Source organism: Ursus americanus, chromosome 14 (assembly GCF_024610735.1).
Source record: "Ursus americanus isolate L20-20 chromosome 14, mUrsAme1.1.p, whole genome shotgun sequence".
NCBI classification, from domain to species: Eukaryota; Metazoa; Chordata; class Mammalia; order Carnivora; family Ursidae; genus Ursus; species Ursus americanus.
In genome coordinates, this window is record NC_142140.1 from 8,552,447 (window position 1) to 8,575,539 (window position 23,093).

A 23,093-nucleotide genomic window follows, 5' to 3' on the forward strand; every position below is an offset into this window, starting at 1 on the left:
ATCGAGCCCCACATCAGGCTCCTCCGCTATGAGCCTGCTTCTTCCTCTCCCACTCCCCCTGCTTGTGTTCCCTCTCTCGCCGGCTTTCTCTATCTCTGTCGAATAAATAAATAAAATCTTAAAAAAAAAAAAAAAAAGAGGTGTTTATATCTCATTGGACACAGCTGTTCTTATTGCATTCTTGTATGACAGAAACATTTTTCCCTTTCTGAAGCCATTTTTAACTATGATTTTGGGAAAAGATGCAACTGTCTTAACTGTATTTGTTAAGCAACATCCACGGCTAGGTATAAATAAAAACATAAAGAGTAGTTTCATAATAAAGGTTAGAAAATTTTCTATGGAAAAGCAGTGAGGATACCTTGAGTTGCTGACCATAACCAGTGGAATTTGGAAACGAAAAGACAAACTACTGAAGTAGTAAAAAGTCAAAAGTACATTAAGAGAGTGGGGCGCCTGGCTCACTCAGTAGAGCATGTGATTCTTGATCTCAGGGCTGTAAGGTTGAGCCCCAAGTTGGGTGTAGAGATTACTTAAAAATAAAATCTTTGAGGGGGCGTGCCTGGGTGGCTCAGTCCGTTAAACATCCGACTTTTGATTTCGGCAAAGGTCATGATCTCAGGGTTGTGAGATCGAGCCCTGCATTGGGCTCCATACTCAGTGTGGAAGCCGCATAACATTCTCTCCCTCTCCCCCAACCACCCCTTTCTCACTCTCTCTCTCTCTCTAAAAAAAGAAAAGAAAAGAAAAGAGTGTATTAAGAAATTTGAAGGTATGGTGCAAAGGGGAAAAAAAAGTATACTCTGTACAATTTTACATTAGTGGTTTTATATTAAACTATTGAAAGAAACCAGAGCATTTTATGTGGGAGGGAAGAAAGAAAGTTAAAGGCCCAGGTTAATAAAGAATTTTGCAAAAAGACTACAAAAAAGAGTCATGATTGATTTGCTGATTCATCTTAAGACAAATAAGACAGGAGAAAAATCAATTACTTATATTAGAAAAATTTAATGAAATGAAAAGTATGTGATACTAAGTCAATCCAGAGAATTAGTGCAAATTTTAAGTGACAGACCATAGAGATGCTTAAATCATATTTTGATACATAAAGCAAATTAATGTGGATAAAAAAACCAATTGTGAACAGTGAATCAGGCCAAGATTTTTAAGAACACATAAAGATAATATTACTCTTTTGTGTTATTTTAGAATACTAGAAACAGCTATAAACTAAGCAGTCCTCTCTGGCACCTACACTTTGAAAGAGTTGGATCTCATCAAGATCTAGGACTCTCCAAACCTGGGTGAAGACAAGACACTGGTTCCTATACAACTGGAGGTGACATATTGCTAGACTTGGGACTGAAATGAAAAAGACAAATTTTCCTATTGTTTCTTCACAGCTTACAAAAAGAGAAGTGACGAATATAACTCTTTGGGCCCATCTGACACATAAAGTATTTCCTTTCCCTAACAATATATCCAAACAGGTTTAGGCAGTACATCGTCCAAGCCTCTGGGAAACTGAAATAAAATCTACAAATAATAGGAGAGAATACTTATCAAATAAGCTAAAAAAAAAAAAGTTAAATATTGACGACTGTTGGTTACAACTATTCCTCTAACTATAGTATCACTCTATAAACTTGAATTAAAAATAAGAAACAAACAAAACCCAAAAATCCCAGAAGCTGCCTGGCTTGATAATTAGAACAGAGTCTGATAATGGTCTTACCTCCCCTTAACCAATACAGGAATCTCAATCATGTGTTACATTTTCAGTAAAGGATAAAAAAAGTTATTCAACACCATTAAAAAGCCTTTGTCATAGCCATTACTATTCTATGCCCATAAAAAAAAAGTAGGCTTCTAGAAGAAAGACAACTTATAAACTTAAGCTGACAGTTATTTTTCTGAGAGTAATTTTTAAAAGATATACTAAAAGGAAAAAATGGGAAAATTATTATGGATAATACTTCCTTAATGAGTGAATAAATGATTAGCACATTCCTTACTGAAATCTCAACCTAGCTAATTTGGAGACTTAATATAAGAAACATTAACTACTTAGTTATGAATTTCTCTTTCATGAATTCCTCCATCTTCCTCTTGTTTAGTTTTACAAGACTTCCTCTCTTCTGATGAAGGCAATTATTATAGATTAGCATGGCCATCTTCTAAAAAATGCTTTCACATTAGGTGATGGGCATTAAGAAGCGTACTTGATGTAATGAGCACTGGGTATTATACGCAACTGAAAAATCACTAAATTCTACCTCTGAAACTAGTATCTGTGAACTAACTTGAACTAAAATAAAATCTTGAAAATAAATACATAAATAAAGCTTTCAAATTATTAGGCTTAATACAAAAAATGTTAACAAAATCAAATTTCTCATATAACCCTGAAAATCATTCCTTCCCTAAATAACACTCTGCAAAATGTAGCTATTAAAATATTAACTGAAGACTTAACAGATCATCTATATGCAATATTTTATTACAATAACTCTAGTTTTATAAGCCAAGACAACAGACCCTTAGTACAATTTACCAAGCTTAGTAGCACAGAATTTATTAACCTATCGCATAGTTTGGAGAGGTGTCCTAGAATGAGGAGTTAACTCTGTCTCTAGGTGGAACAATTTCAAGATATCTTTTACTTGTTAAATTTTCTGTATCTTTCTACCATAATATAAACTCTATGAGGACACGATTTTTGTGTTTTATCCTCTGCTATAGTTCCAACGTTCAGAATGGTGCCTGGCACACAGAAAGTGATTGAGAATGTTCGCTGAATGAATTATGATCACCATTATCTCAACATATGATTTTAGCATTCATTACAATATAAAAATTAAAACAAATGCAAAGGATTTATTTGACTCAGTCACCTTTTTATAGACCTCCAAATATGAAGTCCCCCAAAATTATCTGCCAGTAGCTCTGAAGACCTAGAAAAAGTTGAGACACAGATTAGTACAGAATGAAATAACAATGATGGACACAAAGAATAGAATTATACAGAATATTTTCTTTTTTGGGAGAAAGAGGGAGAGTGAGCAAACATGCATGTGCATGAGTGGGGGGTAGAGGGGGTGGGGGGGGCAGAGGGAAAGAGACAATCTTTAGCAGGTTCCACGCTCAGCCTGGAACCCCATGCAATGTGGGGCTCGATCTCACGACCCTGAGATCATGACCTGAATCGAAATCAAGAGTCGGATGCTTAGCGCTACCCAGGCACCCCGAATTATAAAGAATATTTTACATAGTAACTTATTTCATTTCTACACATTGCCTTGTCAACCATCCTATGTTTCATTTAGTACTTTATTTCTGTCCTTTAACCATGATATCCTATTTTCCTACAAAGCCAGAACCTAAATAAAGAATGGAAAAGGAAATAATCTTTATTAGACTCAAGAAGTGGAAAATATTATGTCACTGGGTTAATACTCTTTCCTTCAAATGAGAAGTCTCTCCCATTTCCCAAGGGATTTCTTCTTATCTCTCCTAGGAGGTGCTTCTCTACTGACCCACTCCCAAATGCAGAGGCTTTTCTTTAAGCAAATATCAAGTTTACTCTCCAGTCAGACAAGGACCTACCAACACTTATTAAAGGATAACTTAATATTACTTTTCCCCTTCCCCCACCTTCATCCCATTTATCCTCTTGTCCTACTAAAAAAAAAAAAAAAAAAAAAAAAAAAAAAAAAAAAAAACTGACAAATGGGAGTCAGTTCTACTTGTGGTCAACTCCATAATGGAACGTGTGGAAAAAGAGAGCCTTAATTAACTTTCTACCCTCCAAAAAGTAAGGGAAAATAGGTGATTTTGGGGGGGCAAAAAGTCAAATTTAACGTCAGCCAGAACAAGGAATTAATAACTAAATATTAATGTATCATATATGTGAAAAGAGCTGTTTTGGGGATTCTAGTTACCAAGCAATAGAGAGGAAATGTACTTTTATGTCAATATTTTGTGGATTTCTAAATTTACAAAAATTGGAAAATAAACTTTTTTAAAAAAAATATTTTATTTATTTGAGAGAAAGAAAGAGCACGAACAGATGGAGGGGCATAGAGAAAGAGGGAGAGAGAAGCAGGCTCCTTACTGAGCATGGAGCCTGACACGGGGCTCAATCCCAGGACCCTGAGATCATAACCTGATCCAAAGTCAGATGCTTAACCAACTGAGCCACCCAGGCAACCCTAAACTATTCTTCAGAAACAATTTTAAAAAAGCATACTCAGAATTATTATAAAAATAAAAGGTATGAAGGTAACAATAAAAGAAAAAAACAAACCAAGGAAGTAGATTCCCTTAACAACAAATAAGAAAGAAGGTAAGAAATGAAAGAAAACGAGAACTAAATATATGAATGTTCAGTAGGGGTAAAATGAATACATCAGAATTTCAATTCAAATTCATATCAATTTGTTTTTCCAGAACAATTCATCAGAATCCACAAAACACTAGTAAGTTCTTGGATTCAGAAGCAGAACCAGCCAGTCTCCCAGTACGGAGTACTCTTTTGAGAAATCACTGTTTACGCACACATATAGGTTCTGTAGAAAAGGCTGTTAAACAGAACATGACAAAAATGTTTTACAATTACCCATCTTCTTAATTGGGTTCAGAAATGGTCAACAGTGTCTGTGTGTGTCATTCTGACAGTCTCTCCTCTATATGACTTGCTGAAAGCACAGGACCCATGTGACCTATTTGATCACTCTCAGAGCAGACAGACAAAAAGTGTTTTAAGAACAATTCCAACAGAGATTTCAGAAAAAGAAATTGCATCAGCCAGGTGAGCCGGAAGCAGCTGGGAGACAAGAGTCCAATAAACAGCCAATCCAATGAAAGAAATTCAGAACAAGTCTGCTTCAGTAATCCTGTGAAGAGGACTGGCAGGAAGAGGAGTGCCGCTTTAGAAAGAGAACAGGCCTCATATGCTTCAGACAGTCTTTGTACTGAGGCTGTGGACCTTGGCCATTCTCCCAGAAATGATGCAATCCTGATGAACAAGATCTGCTGCCAGAGAAACAATTGTTAACAGCCTATGCAGACAGCAACTCAGCCACGGAGCAGTCTCTGATCAACTCTCTCCACAAACCCAGAAAGCCATATCTCTTCCTCAATTTTGGCTTCTGACAAAACATGTAAGTGAATACACATTTAAATTTATACGAACAAGCCATCTTCCCAAAATGTCCCTTTTAATTGTTCGGTTTATCAATATCCATCATCCATAACTAAATCTGAAATAAAACAGAACGTTTCTACTTTTATGAATATAGTCCTCCAAGCATATTAACAACAAGGGATTAAAAGCAAGGTATTAACAACAAGGTTGAAATTTTACACTTCTTTTCCTCACTCTCATTAGAAAACGTTTTGAAAAGTAGTAGTGGCTTCCCTATGTATGAAAATCACTCTGGAATCTAGGACCCAATGATGAGATTTCAAAGTAAGGACAAACATGCACATTCACTAATTCAGGGCCAGGAGCATATTTTATAGTTATTTTTGAAGTTATGTGACTGAGTATGTTAAAGATAGGCATGTATTAGAGAAAGAAAGAAAATCTCTTCTTGTTTAGGCTGACATAAACAGTAGGTTGAATAGTATCACAATTTGCAATGCTTAGTTTTCTCAAGGGCAACAATATTACTTCAGATCTTTTAAGAGGGTTAATGATTATTTTCTTCCTATTAGCAACAACTTACCATTCTGGAATCTAAATTAAAAAATATCCTCAATTTAAAAATCCTCCCTAGATTTCTAATCTCACTTGGTCTGGTTTTAGTATTAAATTGTATATACGGTACTGCTATAAAATTATTAGGACTTTACCCCCTCATTTACTAAATAAAAGACCCTGCATACAACTCCTAGTTCTCTAAATCCCAACTAGCCATAAACTATAATCAACCAAATTTCTTCCTTTCAAAAGCAGTGACTCTTAAACTGGGATTCACTAAAAACAAGCATCTAAGATGTCTCCTGAAATAAATATATTCAGCCCAATCTAATATCCCTATTTTTAAACTATTAAATAATGAAAATGAACAGATGGAAAGAATAAAGCAATAAACGATCTACAGTAGGCTAGTAAGTGAATAAATTTAAGTCAGTTAAGAGAAAAAAAATTTCAGAAAAGTTTTCAATAGGGTTAAGATAAAATAGCCATTAAGATTCAAGTTCTGAACCTACTGATTATTCAAAATTTTGTTACACATGTGAGTTGAATTTATTCTTAAATACTTTTTAAAAAAATATTTATTTGAAAGAGAGAGCGCGCACGTGCTCATGGGAGCGGGGGCGGGGGCAGGGAATCTTAAGCAGACTCCCCGATGAACGCGGAGCCAACTTGGGGCTTTAATTCATGACCCTTGAGATCATGACCTGAGCCAAAACCAAGAGTCGGATGCTCAAGTGAATGAGCCACCCAGGCACCCCTATTCTTAAATACCTCTATACTTCAATTTCTTCTTTTGAACAACTTTACAAAAGAGTAAAAAGAAGAGATAGGGAAAGACTATGAGAAAGATTTTTTTTTAACATGATTATTACCCTCAATTTTTAAATCACAGAGCAGTGCAAAATGCAATAAATAAATAAATGAATGCATTTTATCTACAGGACTAACTTGTCTAAGAATTAATGTGGCAACTGCCTTTTATATGTTTATCTTTCATCTTCAACCCAAACTTAAGTATCAAGGAAAAACACAGCCACTGTACTGTAACATACCACTTTTGGCCTTGAGAAAGAAAAAGTATGTTAGGAAAAAGTAATAGTAAGAGGTAGGAAATCTGAGTTCTAGCCTACAACTTAAATATCTGGTGATCTTAGAAAAATCACTTTTTATATACAATCTTTAATTCCTCAAAGTAAAATCTCAATGGGCTTCATTTTGCTCCAGATATCCGTGCATCCTGGCATTGGCTTAGGCAATTCATTCAATGTCTCAAAGTCTCAGTTTTCTCATCGATACAGAGACAGAATGATACCCGTCCTGCTCACTCACAGGCGCATATGAACTAGTGTTTGTAGAAAATAGAGTTTAAGTAATTCTCTGCAACCTTTATTTTTTTATTTTTTTTTAAAGATTTTATTTATTTATTAGACAGAGATAGAGACAGCCAGCGAGAGAGGGAACACAAGCAGGGGGAGTGGAAGAGGAAGAAGCAGGCTCATAGCGGAGGAGCCTGACGTGGGGCTCGATCCCAGAACGCCGGGATCACACCCTGAGCCGAAGGCTGACGCTTAACCGCTGTGCCACCCAGGAGCCCCTCTCTGCAACCTTTAAATATATATGAAGAGAAGCTGCTACCTAACAACCTAAATGTGGCTAACAATTATTTTTACTATTTTCCAACAGTGTGTATTTCAATTTTGCTACTGTAACTAAGGTGAGAAGAGGAAATACCGGGGAAACATGAAAAAAAAAAAAAAAACCAGTGTGGCAGAGGTAAGTGATAAGCATCAGAAGAATTACTGGAAAATTGGAGATGAACTCTAAGAAAAGAGAAAGTGTTCAGAGATCTGGTAAAAAGTTTATATAATTGGATGGTATAAACTGTAAGTTAGGTTTATAATCTGAAGCTAAGTTAACGTAGGCAAAGAATCTAAAAGAAGTTCAGGGCTGAAGACAAAGAAGAGAAAAACTGGAAGTAAACAATGCAGACTAAAGAAATTCAGACTAAGGTAATTTAGAGTCAAGATACTAAGTTTTCTTTTTCTCTCACCTCTTCTCCTACAACACTTGTTTATCCCTTGGCTCCTTTGCCTAAATTTATACTCCCTTTAGGGGCTATTAGGCTTGGCACAATAAACAGATGTCTATAAAAGCTCTAAGTTTACTAGAATAGGAGGTAATTAAAACCTGGTTTTTAAAATATTCTATTTTAATCTACAGAAGAACTTCTATCCTCATGAAAAATTTCATTAATGGCAGTACTGCAGATGCCACAATATACTTAGTTGTTCCTGGAGGAGAGGAGGAGTTAGGATAAAAGTACACATCATACATAATGAAACTAAATACTATGATTTTAAATTATTTTAGGTTGACACTGAAAAAAAATATTTTAAGTACACCTGATTTAACAGTGATAAACAGGTATTTACTGCTAAACTAACCAAAGATGCACAGACTCTCTCTATCCTTAAGAAGAATCAGGAAAATTTTAGGCTTCTAAGTATTAAATAAAGATGATACCCTCAACAAACTTTCAAGGGCTCTGTAAAGAGATATTCTCAAGACTTTCTGAAGGTTCTGCCTGTCTTACTGTGTTAGGAGCCTCAGAGCATGCTTTAGAATCATGCACCCCACCAAAAAGGAAAAGAACATCTCACCCTTTTATGTTTGCGTCCTCTCTATCCAGACCCTTTTCATTTTCAAACCCTGAAATGGGAAGCACATTTCCTTACTCCAGATGAAGTGGGTTGTGCACATTTACAAGGCATTAATATGTTATACTTTCAGTAGTTTGGGCAAAATTTCTCCATTTTACCGATGAAGAAACATTGCTACAAAAATAATTACTTGTAAGAAGTTACATACAAATTGGTGCCTTCAAAAGAAAGAAAATTAAGATTTTAATGTACAGCTTCTATTTATTAAAGTAATTACTATTTAGATAGTGATGTCTGAATTAAAACAAATTTTTAAAACTTAAAGCATCAATTATTGTTGGTGCTATGCTAGACGCACAAGTCCAGATTAAAATTCCTGGCTCTCTTGGGATTTATATTATCTAGATTTGCCAGTTTTTTCTTCATTCATTCATTCATTCATTCAACAAACATGAAGTGAGTAACTACTATATATAAAAACTATGTTAAGTGCTATTTTAAGATGTTTCTCTTATCCAAAGCAGGAGAGGGTAGGCAATTTGCAAACTCTTTAGGCTTGCCTATGTGCCAAGTACTTCATTTTCACAACCACGAAGGGAAAAAAAAATCCTCAAGTGTGCCTCTACAATTAATGAGTCATTCTGAAGAGAAAACAACACCCTCCTCTCAAAAAAAGAAAACCCTAGACCACTCCATAGTTTAACAGTGACAAAGAGGAGTCTCTTATAGGAAGATTTTCATAAATCTCTTGAATTGTTTAGACAAGACTTATCACTGACCGGTCTTATGGAAAATTCTATTAAGAATGAAGGACAACAGGCAGCAAGAACCCTCAAAACAGACAAAAAGAACCTGACCATACATGTGTCGGGATTACCAGGCAGACCAGCTGGCTAAGTATATAACAGTAAAGGAATTTAAAGCTTAACATTTCCGATACGCACAACAGATTTCCCCTCCCCACCAATAGCTATATCTGTGTCCTTAACATATTAGAGATAATAAATGCTTGTAAAAATAGGCAAACTTTATGAAAGCATAAAAAGTAGAAGTGAAATTCTCACATAATTTCACTTCCTAAAGACACCCCAAAAATAAAAGTGTTAACTCTACAGTTCTATAATCTGCATTGTTCATTTAGCAGGTTTTGGACATCTTTCTACATGCTATGTACAAATGTACTTCCTATTAAATGATGGCACAGTATCTATCTTATGGCTCTACTATAATTTAAGTCAATCCTGTGCAGGTGGATGTTTAGATTGTTGCTAATTTTCCATAATATATACAACTGAACAGTCACGTACATACACAAACATTTTCTTAGAATACATTCCCAGATGTGGAACTACTAAAATGTCATGAGCATGTATCAGAGATGTCAAATCACCTTACACAAAGTTATAACCATTTTACACAGTCCCACATAGTGTGTGAAGGCTGGCTACATTTTCTCAAAAGGTTTAAAATAATTTCAATTCTAATTCCGCTCATAGAGTCTTCTATTTAGAAGACTACATGCTAAAAGAAAACCCTAAAATGAAAGTCAACTGCAAATTCTCAACAATTCTGATACACTTTTATGACTACTGATTGGATGTACTATTGTTCTGTGAAATTCTTAATATACCAAGAGATCTCATTTGCTTTTTCACTAAATTTGGGCTGGGACCTTCAAAATAAAACATAGATAAAGCATTATTTCAGAACCAAAGTATTTTATGGTTGTCCCATGAGATAATTTTTAACTCTTTTAACAGAATGCACCAAGATCTAAATTTCTTCTTTCAGCAACAAAAAAATAAAATGTGCTAACCACCTGTAACCTAGCTAGCATTTATAGTGTTCTGATGGACAAAATTAAAGTAATCTAGAAGATTTGAGCTCTTCGGTTTCAAAGAAGTTATCAAAACTCTGTTCTGGGGTGCCTGGCTGGCTCAGTTGGAGGAGAATGTGACCCCTGATCTCAAGGTTGTGAGTTCAAGCCCCACACTGGGTGTAGATTACCTAAATAAACTTAAAAACAAAACCAAAAAACTATTCCAGCAGTTTTACCTCAAAGTATAAAATAGGAAGCCTTCATTTTTAATGACACTTGGAAAGAGAAAAAACTTTAAAACTGTAAGAGGCTTGTCGATACTGATTTACTAAAAGATAAAGCCAAAGCACTGACTAAATTTTTACAGTGCCTACGAATTCAAGACATCCATATGGTCCAAATCTAAGCCCTGCACAAATGAGGCAAATAAACAAACAACCCCTCTCCTTTTTACCGTGCTTGCTCTAGCACCTGACTAAGAGCCTGGATGCGGAGCTATTCTTTTTCCATTGAAACATTTTATAGACTGTATTTTATCCATTCATTCACCAACATTACTCACCTCTTTATGATTTCAAGGCTGCAATATAGCAATGAATTGATCTCACTACCTCTGGGCTCTCAACCCTCCAATTTACTCTTCATTCTTTCATGACTTTAACCCTTTTACAGCGTAACTTTAATCATTATCATTCCATTATTAGGTATCTACAATGGCTCCCTAATACCTAATGGGTTAGTTCAAACTCCTTTGCCTGAATGGAATTAAGACCTTCTTTGTTCATTACTTGTTTATCTATTTCTTCTCCTTCGAAATTTTGTTCAGACTACTTATCCTGATGTTATTTTTTGTATCCTTAAAAAAACACTTTATTATGAAAAACTTCAAACAAATACAAAACCAAAGAAAACCCTGTAACGAATTCATAAATACCTTACCTAGCTTTAAACAGTCAAACTGATAGCTAACCTTACTTTATCTGTAACCTCTCATCTTCTACAGAATTATTTTAAAGCAAATCCCAGAAATATCAGTTATATATTATCATATCTGCTGAGTGAAGTTGACCCTCGTTCACCATAAAAATGGGTGAAAGGGGCACGCCTGGGTGGCTCAGTCATTAAGCTTCTGCCTTCAGCTCAGGGCGTGATCCCAGAGTTCTGGGATTGAGCCCCACATCAGGCTCCTCCGCTGGGAGCCTGCTTCTTCCTCTCCCATTCCCCCTGCTTGTGTTCCCTCTCTCACTGGCTCTCTCTCTCTCTGTCAAATAAATAAATAAATAAATAAATAAATAAATAAATAAATAAATAAAATCTTAAAAAAAAAAAAGGTGAAAGGTGTCTGCCTATAATGGTAGGTGGTTGTGACAGAGAAAGACTTACCTTTTTTTGGCAAAAGTTTAGATAAAGAGCTTAATATAATTCATCAATTGACAGATTTGCTGAGTTATGTTTAAGTTTTACATTATACACTTATGGCTATTAAAAATGTCTTAAATTTTTTCTAAAGAAAAAAACACTGTAAGCAATTATTTTTTAATGAATTTGTTGATGAAATTTCTTGATTCTTAGGAATGCAAATTTCTCCTTATAGCAAAGCTAAGTGCCAAGTATATACATGACCCACAGCTGTAACACAGCATTCCTATAGATTCTACAAGCCAATAAACAAAAATGGATAAAACACAGAAGAAACGCCCCCAAAACAGGTGAAATGTGATATTCTGTAAACCTGTGTACTGAAGATAAGGACTGATTACACTACACAAGCAATGGTTCATATCTGAGGTAGTGACCAACTGTTCTAATTTTTAGCAAGCAGTTTCTTAGAGTACTAGGAAAGGCTTAGTGATGATACTTAGGATACTCGACTGAGGAGCACTCTCCAGGCAAAAAATAATTCTGTAGTAATGGTGTTGCAGAACAAGAACATTTGGGATGCATATGGATGATTCCTATCTGAACCACAAAGCAAATGTAAAGGTCCAGTTAGTGGAAAATAAGTCCAAATCACTGTCAATGCAAATATACACCACTACACATTCTATTCCCAAACTACTCACTATAAGCTATACCTATGGCAATAAAATTAAACTTAAAATAATTTGTAATTTAAAAAGTGACAGTGACGGAAGTGGAAGTGATGGAAGATTAACTCAAAGAAACACTGATATATACTGCTTTGCCTAAGCAAAAAAATAAACCTGCATTTACTCATACAGTAGGTTACTGTGTAAAATGAAATCTTTGAAATGATGAGTACATTATTTCCCTAGAAGCCCAAGAGAATGAACATCTCTGGATGAAACAGCCAGTGGTTTGTTGTGACACAGGAACTTAAAAGTTCCCATCATGCATAACAAAAATATTGAACTTATGGATTGTAAACATTTTCTCTAGAGATCTTAATATGAAAAATGATTTTATTTTATTATTATTTTTTAAAAGATTTTATTTATTTATTTGACAGAGATAGAGACAGCTAGCGAGAGAGGGAGCACAAGCAGCCCGGAGTGGGAGAGGAAGAAGCAGGCTCATAGCAGAGGAGCCTGATGTGGGGCTCGATCCCATAACGCTGGGATCATGCCCTGAGCCGAAGGCAGACACTTAACCGCTGTGCCACCCAGGCACCCCTGAAAAATGATTTTAAAACCTTGACACAGATGCCCATCTTTGATCCAATTTCAGTAAACATTTCAGCTGTATTTAGGCCAAAACTCTCATTTGTTAATTAATTCTTATAATAAATTAGCCCCAGGACACTGAAAAAATAGTACTTTTTAGTTAATGAATACAACTGGCACAGTAAGCAGCTCCAAATTCTTATGCAAAATATAATCACCATATACCATGCTTACCAGTCATTTTATTGTCTCCTTTAATCACCTCCATTGCCTTTCCTGTCATATCATAGTTTGACCCTAAGCAAAGCCAGAATTCTAGCACTGAATAAGTAGAGTAAAACACAAAGTTATCTTAGGTTCAAAAGCTATTTTCCCGTTTTGTTAAAACGTCTACTTTATAAACTTATTTTTTTCCGAAATGAAATATTTCTAAATGCTGAACATTACTTTTGAATATTGTATTTTCTTTTCCAGTACTTGGTAACCAGTATAAAAACTAAGATTTTTTAAAAAATCCTAATCCCCAGATTTTGACAAATCTCTTGTAGACCACCACTGGTAACTTTAGATTAGTGGTTCTCAATCTTTTTGGAAAAAAGGATAGTTTTTCGAAAGTGTAAAGATTTGGGGGGAGGATGGGAGAAATAGGTGAAGGGGGTTAGAAGTTAGAAATTTCCATTTAGAGTAGATCTTAAAAGTTCTCAGCACAAGAAAAAAAATTTTTTTGGTAACTATGTAAAGTGACAGATGTTGACTAGACTTACTGTGGTGATCATTTTGCAATGTATGCAAATAATAAATCATTATGTTGTATACCTGAAACTGATATAATGTTATATGTCAAATATATCTCAGATGACGCCATTAGAGTGGGCCCTAATCCAATACGACTGAAGCTTGTAAGAAGAAGAAATGTGGACAAAGACCACCAGGGAGGTGCGTGCATAGAGGGACAACCCTGTGAAAAGGTAGTAGTAGGAGGGTAGCCACCTGCAAGCTATGGATAGAGCGCTCAGGAGAAATCAGTGATGCTCAACAGCTTGATCTTGGACTTCTAGTGCAGAAATTTTTGTCTGTGGATTAAGAAAATAGAGGAAAAAAAAGGTATGAATTTGGTAATGTATTAGATCTTTTGTAATTGGGGCTCTTGCCCCACAAAGTACCAATGTCAATAACAATAATTACAGAGAACTGACAATACTTCTGCACAATACTCTTTCATTTTATGTCCTTAAAGACCATGGTCTATTTTGCTATGACAGAACTAAATAAATACCATGGTAAATGTATCAGATAAGCTTTACTAAGGATGACAAAAAAAGGGAGACAAGGATTTTTGCCTAAGAAAATGCCCCACTTTGACCTACTGGGCCAAACCACCATGAACGCCCCCCCTCAACATATGTCTTCACACTCATCTCTAAATTCTAAAACAAAACCAAACAAAACACCAAACAAACAAAAAACAAAACAACAACGAATCATGGCTCTTCAACAAATTTAGGACTTAAGAATCCACTAAGATTCAAGACTGTTTTGACTCTTCCCCCATCTGTATATAAAAGCAGGATGGAAACCCAGTTGGGTCCAGTATCAATATTCAAAAACTGACCCCTGGGGGGGGTGCCTGGGTGGCTCAGTTAGATGAGCATCTGGAGTTGACTGTGGCTCAGGTCATGATCTCAGGGTTGTGAGACCCAGGCCCTCGTCAGGCTCTGCACTGGGTGTGGCGCCTGCTTGGGATTCTCTCAGATCTCCGTCTCCCTCTGCCCCTTCTCTTTCTCATTCTCTCAAAGAAAAAAAGGAAGAAAGAAAAAAAGAAAAAGGAGAAGAAAAGAAAGGAAAAGAAAAGAAGGTTCCTGGTATAAATTAGATTGTCACTGTTTGTCTAGCTGATTTCGAACTTAATACTTTAGTTACTATTTGAGCAAACATGAATTCCTACCAATCCTGCTCTGGTGACCTGTTCAAAGGAGACAATATTTGCCAAATTTCTTCTTTAAGGGGATATATAATGAATGTTTATTTGGTTATCAGCTTATTTTAATACAAGAACATTAATTTACAAGGCAAAAAAGTCTTAAAGACATGTTTGGGTGCTGATTGTCACCATTCCTTATTCTACCGAAATACAAATTCCTTTAGAAGGCTTGTGACTTCCAGACCTGTTATTAATGCCTTCGACTGATTTCCTTTTAAAAAAGTCTCTTTGGGGTGCCTGGGTGGTTCAGTGGGTTGAGTGTCTGCCTTCAGCTTGGGTCATGATCCTGGGGTCCTAGGATCGAGCCCCGCATTAGGCTCAATGAGCCTGCTTCTCCCTCTCCCTGCGGCTCCCCTTGTTTAAATGCACGCGTGCGCACACACTCTCTCTCTCTGGCAAATGAATAAATAAAATTTTTCAAGAAAAAAAAGTCTTTTCTTTTGGAAAAAATTACTGAGTTTACCAAGCACAACTGAGTGTGCATCTATGCTAAATTGATAAAGTAAAACTAAGGTTTTAATCTCTAGTAGCAAAATTAGGAATTCACAGATTATTTCTTTATAAGAAAACCAGCACATTCACAGGTGGGCTTTGTGGTGGTCTGTTGTTTGGCCCAGTAGATCAAAGGGGGGGGAACCTTTTCAGGCTGAAGAAGAATGAAGTCTCCTTTCTCTCTCTGGAACCAAATGGTAGGGTATCTGTAGTTCTTAATCTTTTCTTTTGAAGACAGATCACCGATTTCTGTGAAAATCTGATTAAGACTATGAACCTTTTCCTTAGAAAAACAAACAAAACTTGAGGTCAAAATTCTAGGGATTCACAGGTCTCTACTATATACCCTTTCTTGAACTGCAGCCAGTTTGATAAAGCAAGCCTATAACAGACTGAATGGCAAGGTATGGGTGACTGAAAGAGGTCTACTAACTTTTTTTAATATCAAGGAAGGCAGAATTTATAATCACTGTCATAAGGGATAATCCCAATTAAAACTCATCCATTTCCTTTCTCCATTCAGATCCAGGAGCCCCATCCATTTCTGGCAGAGGATCCTAAAGAAAAAAAGGTCAAAACTACAGAAAAGTAGCAATACCCAAAGTCCAGAGGAGAAGAAAGGGCAGATTATACTAGTGGAGATAGAAGACTCCTTAAGTAAAATAGGTAATATAGTACACTGAAAAGATCCTGGAATCATGAGGACTTGACTCATCCTGTTACTAGTTGTGTCACCACTCTGATTCAACTTGTTAATTGTAAATGACTCCACTTTACTATTTTGAGAAGTGAGATAGCATTCATAAGAGAACCTAGCAAGATAACATGGCACATTGTAGGTACCCACTTTTGGTATGCAGGGTTACACTATTAAAGAAGTAAACAGGAGCCATTTTGTGGCTTCCAAGGCAGCAGTATAAAGTGGTAGAGGGAAAGCCACAGTTTAAGTCTTACTAGTAACTTGCCAAGATCACCAACATTAAGGTTTGCTAATAGTCACTGAGTAAACTGCACCCTTAGTCAAAGTATCCCAACAGTTTTCTTAGAGAAATCTTGACTGTGTGTGGGTTTCTTTTTTTTTTTTTTAAAGTAGGCTCCAACCCAGTGTGGAGCCCAACACGGGGCGTGAACTCACCACCCTGAGATCAAGACCTAAGCGGAGATAAGAGAGGGAGGCTTAACAAACTGAGCCACCCACCTGCCCAAAGAAATCTTGACTGTTTGACATTAACCTAATTTACACAAGGTATCTTTTCAGAAACTCAACCATCTCATAGAATGAAATCTATTGTATACTGAATATACTGTTAATTTACCCAACTGTTTCCTCAATCTTCCTGTTGGGAATGATTTCCAGAATCTGTAGACTTCTTTAAAACATTATTATATCCTTTTAGTACAAAGTCATTATGTATCTATGTAGCTATTCTATTCTTTTGTTGACTGGAAATATCATGTGATAGTCACAAGAGGAATGGGGCTCAGAGGTCTAGTAATACTACTGGGGAGAGATGAAAAACACCTGAGTGTGTTTACTAAGTCCGCTTTACCAAGACTCACAACCCCAAGTCTATAGATACTTTTATTTTGAACTTTAAAAGATTTTGTGAAAAATTTCAAACAAGTATAAAAATAAAGTTTTATAAATAACGTCATTTATTCATCATTGTTTCAATGATTACCAACTCTTAATCTTGTTTCTCCTCCATTCTAAAGCAAACACCAGCAATGTATCATTTCATCGATATTTCAGCATGTATCTCTGAAAGGTAGATTCTTTTAAAAAAGAAAACGTGTGCATTTTAGCTCCTGTTTTGTTTTGGTGGGGGGGGGGAGGAAGAAAATAACTTCAGCCCATCATTTTGTCCTTTCCTAGAACTCCCATTCCTCTATCTTAAAATATTGTCAGCCAATGTTAATTCATTTTGGCACTCCTCAATCACTCTAATTCTGAAATATTTAAAAAAACTTTTTTCAAAATATTGAAGAGAAAGGAACATTTTCAAACTCATTTTGTGAGGCCAGCATTACCCTGATACCAAAGCCAGGCAAGAACAACACAAGCCAATATCCCTGATGAACACAGATGCAAAAATCCTCAACAGAATATTCATAAACTGAATTCAATAGTACATTAAAAGGACTATACATAAGATCTATTTCTGGGATACAAGGATGGTTCAACTACCCAAATCAATAAATGGGATACACCACATCAACAAAGTGAAGAATAAAAATAATATGATCATTCCTATAGATGCATTTGACAAAATTTAATATCCTTTCATGATAAAAAGAACTCTCAACAAATTAGGTACAGATGAAATGTGCCTCAACATAATGAAGACCATATAGTACAAGCCTGCAGCTAACATCACTGTCAATGGTGAAAAGCTGGAAGCTTTTCCTTTCCTTTAAGATCAGGAACAAGACAAAGATGCCCACGCTTGTCACTTTATTCAAACAGCACTGGGAAGTCCTAACCAGAGCAAATAGACAAGAGAAAGAAATAAAAGGCATCCAAGTCAGAAAAGAAGTAAAATTGTCTGTTTGCAGATGACATGGTATCGTATCTAGAAAACTCTGAAGATTCCACCAAAATGCTGTTAACAAATAAACAGCAGTAAACATATAAACAATAAACAAGCTACAGGATACAAAATCAATACAAAAATCAGTTGTTCTATACACTAACAAACTACAGGAAAGAGAAATTAGGAAAACAATCCCAATTACAGTAACATTAAAAAGAATGAAGTATTTAGCAATAAATTTAGCCACAGAAGTAAAAGAGCTGTATAACAGAAACTATAAAACACTGATGAAAGAAACTGAAGACACAAATGAATGGAAAGATGGTCCATGCTCACAGATTGGAAGAATTAATACTTTTAAAATGTCCATACTATCCAAAGTGATCTACAGATTCAGTGCAATACCTTTCAAAATTCCAATGGCATTTTTCATAGTAATAGAAAAAAAAAATCCTGAAATTCCTTCTATGGAATCACAAAAGACTCTAAATAGCCAAAACAGTCCTGAAAAAGAACAACAAAGCTGGAGGCAGCATAATTCTGGACTTGAAACTGTATTACAAAGCTGTAGTTATCAAAAAGTATGGTACTCGCATAAAGGCAGACACATAGATCAATGGAACAGAAGAGAGCCCAGAAATAAATCCATATACATATGGTCAATTAATTTTCAACAAAGGCAATGAGAATGAATATACAATGGAGGAAAGGACAGTTTCTTAAATAAATGGCACTGGGAAAACTGAAAATCCAAATGCAAAAGAATGAAACTAGACCCTTACCCTAATCCATACACAGAATCAACTCAAAATGGATTAAACTTGAATGCAAGATCTAAAACTGTATAACTCCTAGAAGAAAACATAGAGCACAGGGTCCTTGTCATTGATCGTGTCGATGATTTTGGGATCTGACACTAAAAACAAGGGCAACAAAACAAAAAATAAACAAGTAGGATTACATCAAACTAAAAGCTTCTGCACAGAAAAGGAAACCAACAAAATAAGACAACCTATGGAAAGAGAAAAAATATTTGCAAACCACATATCCAATAAGGGGTTGACAACAAAAATATGTAAGAAACTCATACAACTCCCCCCTGCCCAAAATTCTTACAACTCAATAGCACACACACAAAAATCAACCAATCAACTAAACCCCATTAAAAAATGGGCAAAGGACCTGAATAGATATTCTCCCCAAATAAGACATAAAAATGGCCACAGGTCCTTGAAAAGGTGCTCAACATCACTTATCATCAAGGAAATGCAATTCAAAACCATGATGAGAGATCATCTCACACCTGTTAGGATGGCTATTATCAAATAACAAGAGACAACAAAAGCTAGTGAGGATGCAGAAAAAAGGAACCCTTGTACACTGTTGGTGGTAATGTAAACTGGTACAGTCATTATGGAAAATAGTATTTCTTCAAGAAATTAAAAATAGAACCACCATACAATCCAGCAATCCCACTTCTGGGAATATAGCCAAAGGAAACAAAATCACTATCTTGAAGAAATACCTGTACTCCCATGTTCACAGCAGCATTACTCACAATAGCCGGTATGGAAACAACCTAAGTGTCTGTTAAAGGATGAACGGATTAAAAATTGGGATACATATCTATTTACCTACAGTGGAATATTATTCAGCCATAAAAAAGGAAATCCTGACATTTATGATGACATGAATAAACCCAGAGCATTATGCTTCGTGAAATAAGCCAGAGAAAAAAAATACTGCATAGCATCACTTACGTGGAATTGTTTAAAAAAAAAAAAAAAAAGTTGAACTCACTGAATCAGAGTAGAATGGTGGGTATTGGGCTGGGGTGCAGGAGAAGTGGGGAGACATTAGTAAAAGGGCACAAACTTCCAGTTATAGAGATGAATAAGGTTTGAGGATCTAATGTAGATATTAGATAACATAGTCACACAGTGACTACAGTTGATAATACTATATTGCAAAGTTGAAATCTGCTAAGAGATAATAACTTGAAGCTTCTCACCACCCCCCAAAAAAGGGGGGGTACACATGTGAGGGATGATTGTGTTAATTAACTCAATTGCTGGAATCCTTTCACAATGTATAATATATGTGTGTATATATGTATATCAAATCATACTGTATACAATACAGTACAATTTTATTTGTTAATTATATCTCAATAAAGATTAAACACACACACACACACAATCCTAAACACCAGAATTTATGAGCAATCTGGTAGTACAGAGCTCTATCTGAAAAGGTAGATGTATCTTGAAATCCTAAAGGTAAAAAATTCCTTTAACTCTGGTCAGCATATGTGCCACTAAAGCCACTTCAAATAAAACAATCTCTACTAATGTTTGAAAAGGGCCTTGGGATCTTGAAAAGAAGCTTTGTCTCTTTAAAGCTCCCTTTCCTAGTATAAATTTCTTAATGTGATATTTATATTATAAATGCATTTATATTGTTAATACCAGTACATATGTCAAGTCAGAAGCCTCAAACAGATTTCAGCTGCATACCAATTATTCCTTTGCTAAACAGTTAATTCTTTTCATATAACCAATGGAATCATGAAAATTAGGTGCTCTATTTATAGCACGAAAGCATTACTTATACCAAGGTAAAGATAAAGTTTACAGAATCGATCAAATATTACAACAATAACTCCCAAAATAAAAACTAACATTTATCGGATGCTTATTTTATACAAACCACGGTTTCTTCAATCACTTTACATGCATCAGCTCATGAAATGCCCACAACTTTATGAGTAACGTACTGCTCCTATTTAGCCAGAGAAACTCACCAAGTTAAGAATCTTGTCCAAGGCTAAAAGAAAGAAAACAGCAAACTAGAATCTGAACCTTGGTCTATCCAATTTTAGAACCTTCACACTTAATCACTATTGCTTCACCATTTGACATATCCTGATTTAATGTTTTTTTACCCTATAAGTATATTATATTATAATGTGATACACATTGCTGAAATATGAGAATGTTACTTCTTTTAGGTATTATAGTTCAAAAGCATAAAACAGCTTTCACATTCAACAGGTCTATTAATTTATAAGATTTAATATTTAAGACTTATAAAATCAAGTAATTTGAATTTTAAATGACAACATTTAAGAGCAGATGACATCCTTTCTAAGATACTATTTTCAGGTCTAAGAGGGAACCATTCAAAGAATGTTAATTGATGAGCTTTCTACTACAAGCAGCACCAGTGTCCCAAGTGGTAGTCAGGTTTAAGTACTTGAAATCATCAGAGACAAATGCAAAATAATCTAGCATTTCAAGAAAGATCATTTCTACTAGAGAAAGGAAATTTCTTATCCTGAATTATATATATTAAGGCCAGATATTCTGCTTCCTAGGAGAACAGAAAAGTCCATGATCCTCTTCCATGAACTAAAAATATTAGTTACTGAAAAATCTAGCAGCAGTTAGTTTTAGTAAATTAACTTAAATGATTTTTGCGTTATAATAGAAATACTATGACAAAATCACTTTAAATATTCATGATGAATCTGTCAACTCTTACATATAGGGACAGGAAGAAAATGGGGCGGAAAAGACTATAAGCTAGATTTCCCTGACTACATGCAGATTTGTACATTTTACTTAGTAATGCTATTTTGCATAAAACAAAAAGTAATCCCTGAAAAATCTAAGATTGAGTTGAAATAAATTAACCTCACTGTATATCAAATTGGTGGCATAGCCACATAGAAAATAATCATTCCAAGTGACTTTAAAACATAATTTGATGGTATATCCTTAGAAGGATGTATTCCAAGGGTATAAACAATCTCACTTTCCAGTGATCATACTGTTCCAGCATTCTAAAACTGTTGTGTGTGCAATGTGGGACAAAGCAAAGAGTAAAGGCCCTCGGTGTTAGTGGAAACTGGGATTTGGGGCATGGGGAAAAAAAGTTAGACTTATATAAAAAATAATGTGGTACTGAATTCCAAATAAAAGTTACCAAATACCAACAACTGGTATTTTTTAAAAGAAACAAAAAAAGAAAAAACATTTTTTAGTCCTGTTCATTGAAAAGATCTAGAAACAAGGACCATCCCAAGAGTAATGAACACTCCTAGCAACCACACTGTGGTCTCTAGGTACCATTTCCCCCCTAAAAGAAACCAGTGTGTTGCAGAAATGAGTAATTCCAAGTTTGGGGCAGAAAATGTACAAAATGATCCTAGAACATCCTGTCACACTAGAAGGCAAGGAACCAATCAAAAAAATAAGCCAGGAAACAATTGAGAATAAGTAAAAAGGGCTTAGAAGACAACAGCCAAATGTAGGACAATTTGAATGTCAAAAATAATTAACTGCATGGGACTGAAACATATCAAACATATTTCAGATCACAGGTACACTATAATAACACTTCAATGATCACCAATGGAGGCTGCTAGGTTACCAACCCATTATTTTGAAAACCGGTAAGGGGGAAAAAACAAACACTGATCTTGCCTTTTGCACTCAAAATATACCTTAGGATAACCAAATATACGAGAGGGAGTACTACAGAAAATAAATGAAGTAGTGATAAAATATCACCACTTTGCAACAAAAAAGGAAATAATGGCTCTAGGCCCATTGTTCTCAACGTGTGGTTTGAGAACTGCTGAAGTTCCCCAAATTCTTTCAGGGGGTATGTGAAGTCTTTCTCTTTTCAACTACATATCAATGTGAGGGCAGATTTTCTTCAGTCTTCAACCAAAACAACTTATCACAACAAATTAAATGCAGAAGCAGTTGTGAGAAAGCAGCTGTCTTCTATTAAGTCAGACACTGAAGAGATTTGCAAAAATGTAAAACAATGCACTTTTTAAAAATTTTGGAAATATAGTTATTCTTCATAAAAGCAATGTCATTTATGTTAGCAGGATTTGCTACCATTATTTTAAAATTAGCTGATAAGTAATTAAAAAAATTTGTTTCAATTTCTAATCTGGTAAATCTCGATGTAATCCTTGGAATCTCTTTGGGGCTTTCAACTTTTAAGAGCGTAAAGCTTAAGAATGGCTGATCCAGGCAATGAATACCAATAGCAGCTTAACATCACATAGATAGATATTATGAAACTTTTTTAAAAAATATTTATTTATTTGACTGAGAAAGAGCGAGGAGATAGCGAGACAGAGAGAATCCTTGAGCAGACTCCCTGCTGAGCTCGGAGCTAGATGCACAGGAGCCAGATGCACACAGCTTGATCCCAGGACCCTGAGATCATGACTGAGGCAAAATCAAGACTTGACACTT

The 23,093-nt window shown here is 35.4% G+C and overlaps 1 protein-coding gene across 22 annotated transcripts in view; it reads right to left on the bottom strand.

The window, feature by feature from the left end:
• Positions 1 to 23,093, bottom strand: part of SETD5 (SET domain containing 5) — an 80,592-nt gene that overhangs the window by 45,909 nt on the left and 11,590 nt on the right. For 17 of the 22 annotated variants that reach the window (XM_087866820.1, XM_087866819.1, XM_087866815.1 and 14 more), the window contains one exon: positions 2,895 to 2,954. The exons of 2 other annotated variants lie outside the window; for them this stretch is intronic. The gene's annotated coding sequence lies outside the window, so the exon portion shown is untranslated. Of the gene's footprint in view, positions 1 to 2,894; positions 2,955 to 8,364; positions 8,414 to 13,797; positions 13,881 to 23,093 lie in introns of all 22 variants that reach the window. 3 more of the 22 variants (XM_087866816.1, XM_087866813.1, XM_087866817.1) reach the window with 2 other exon arrangements.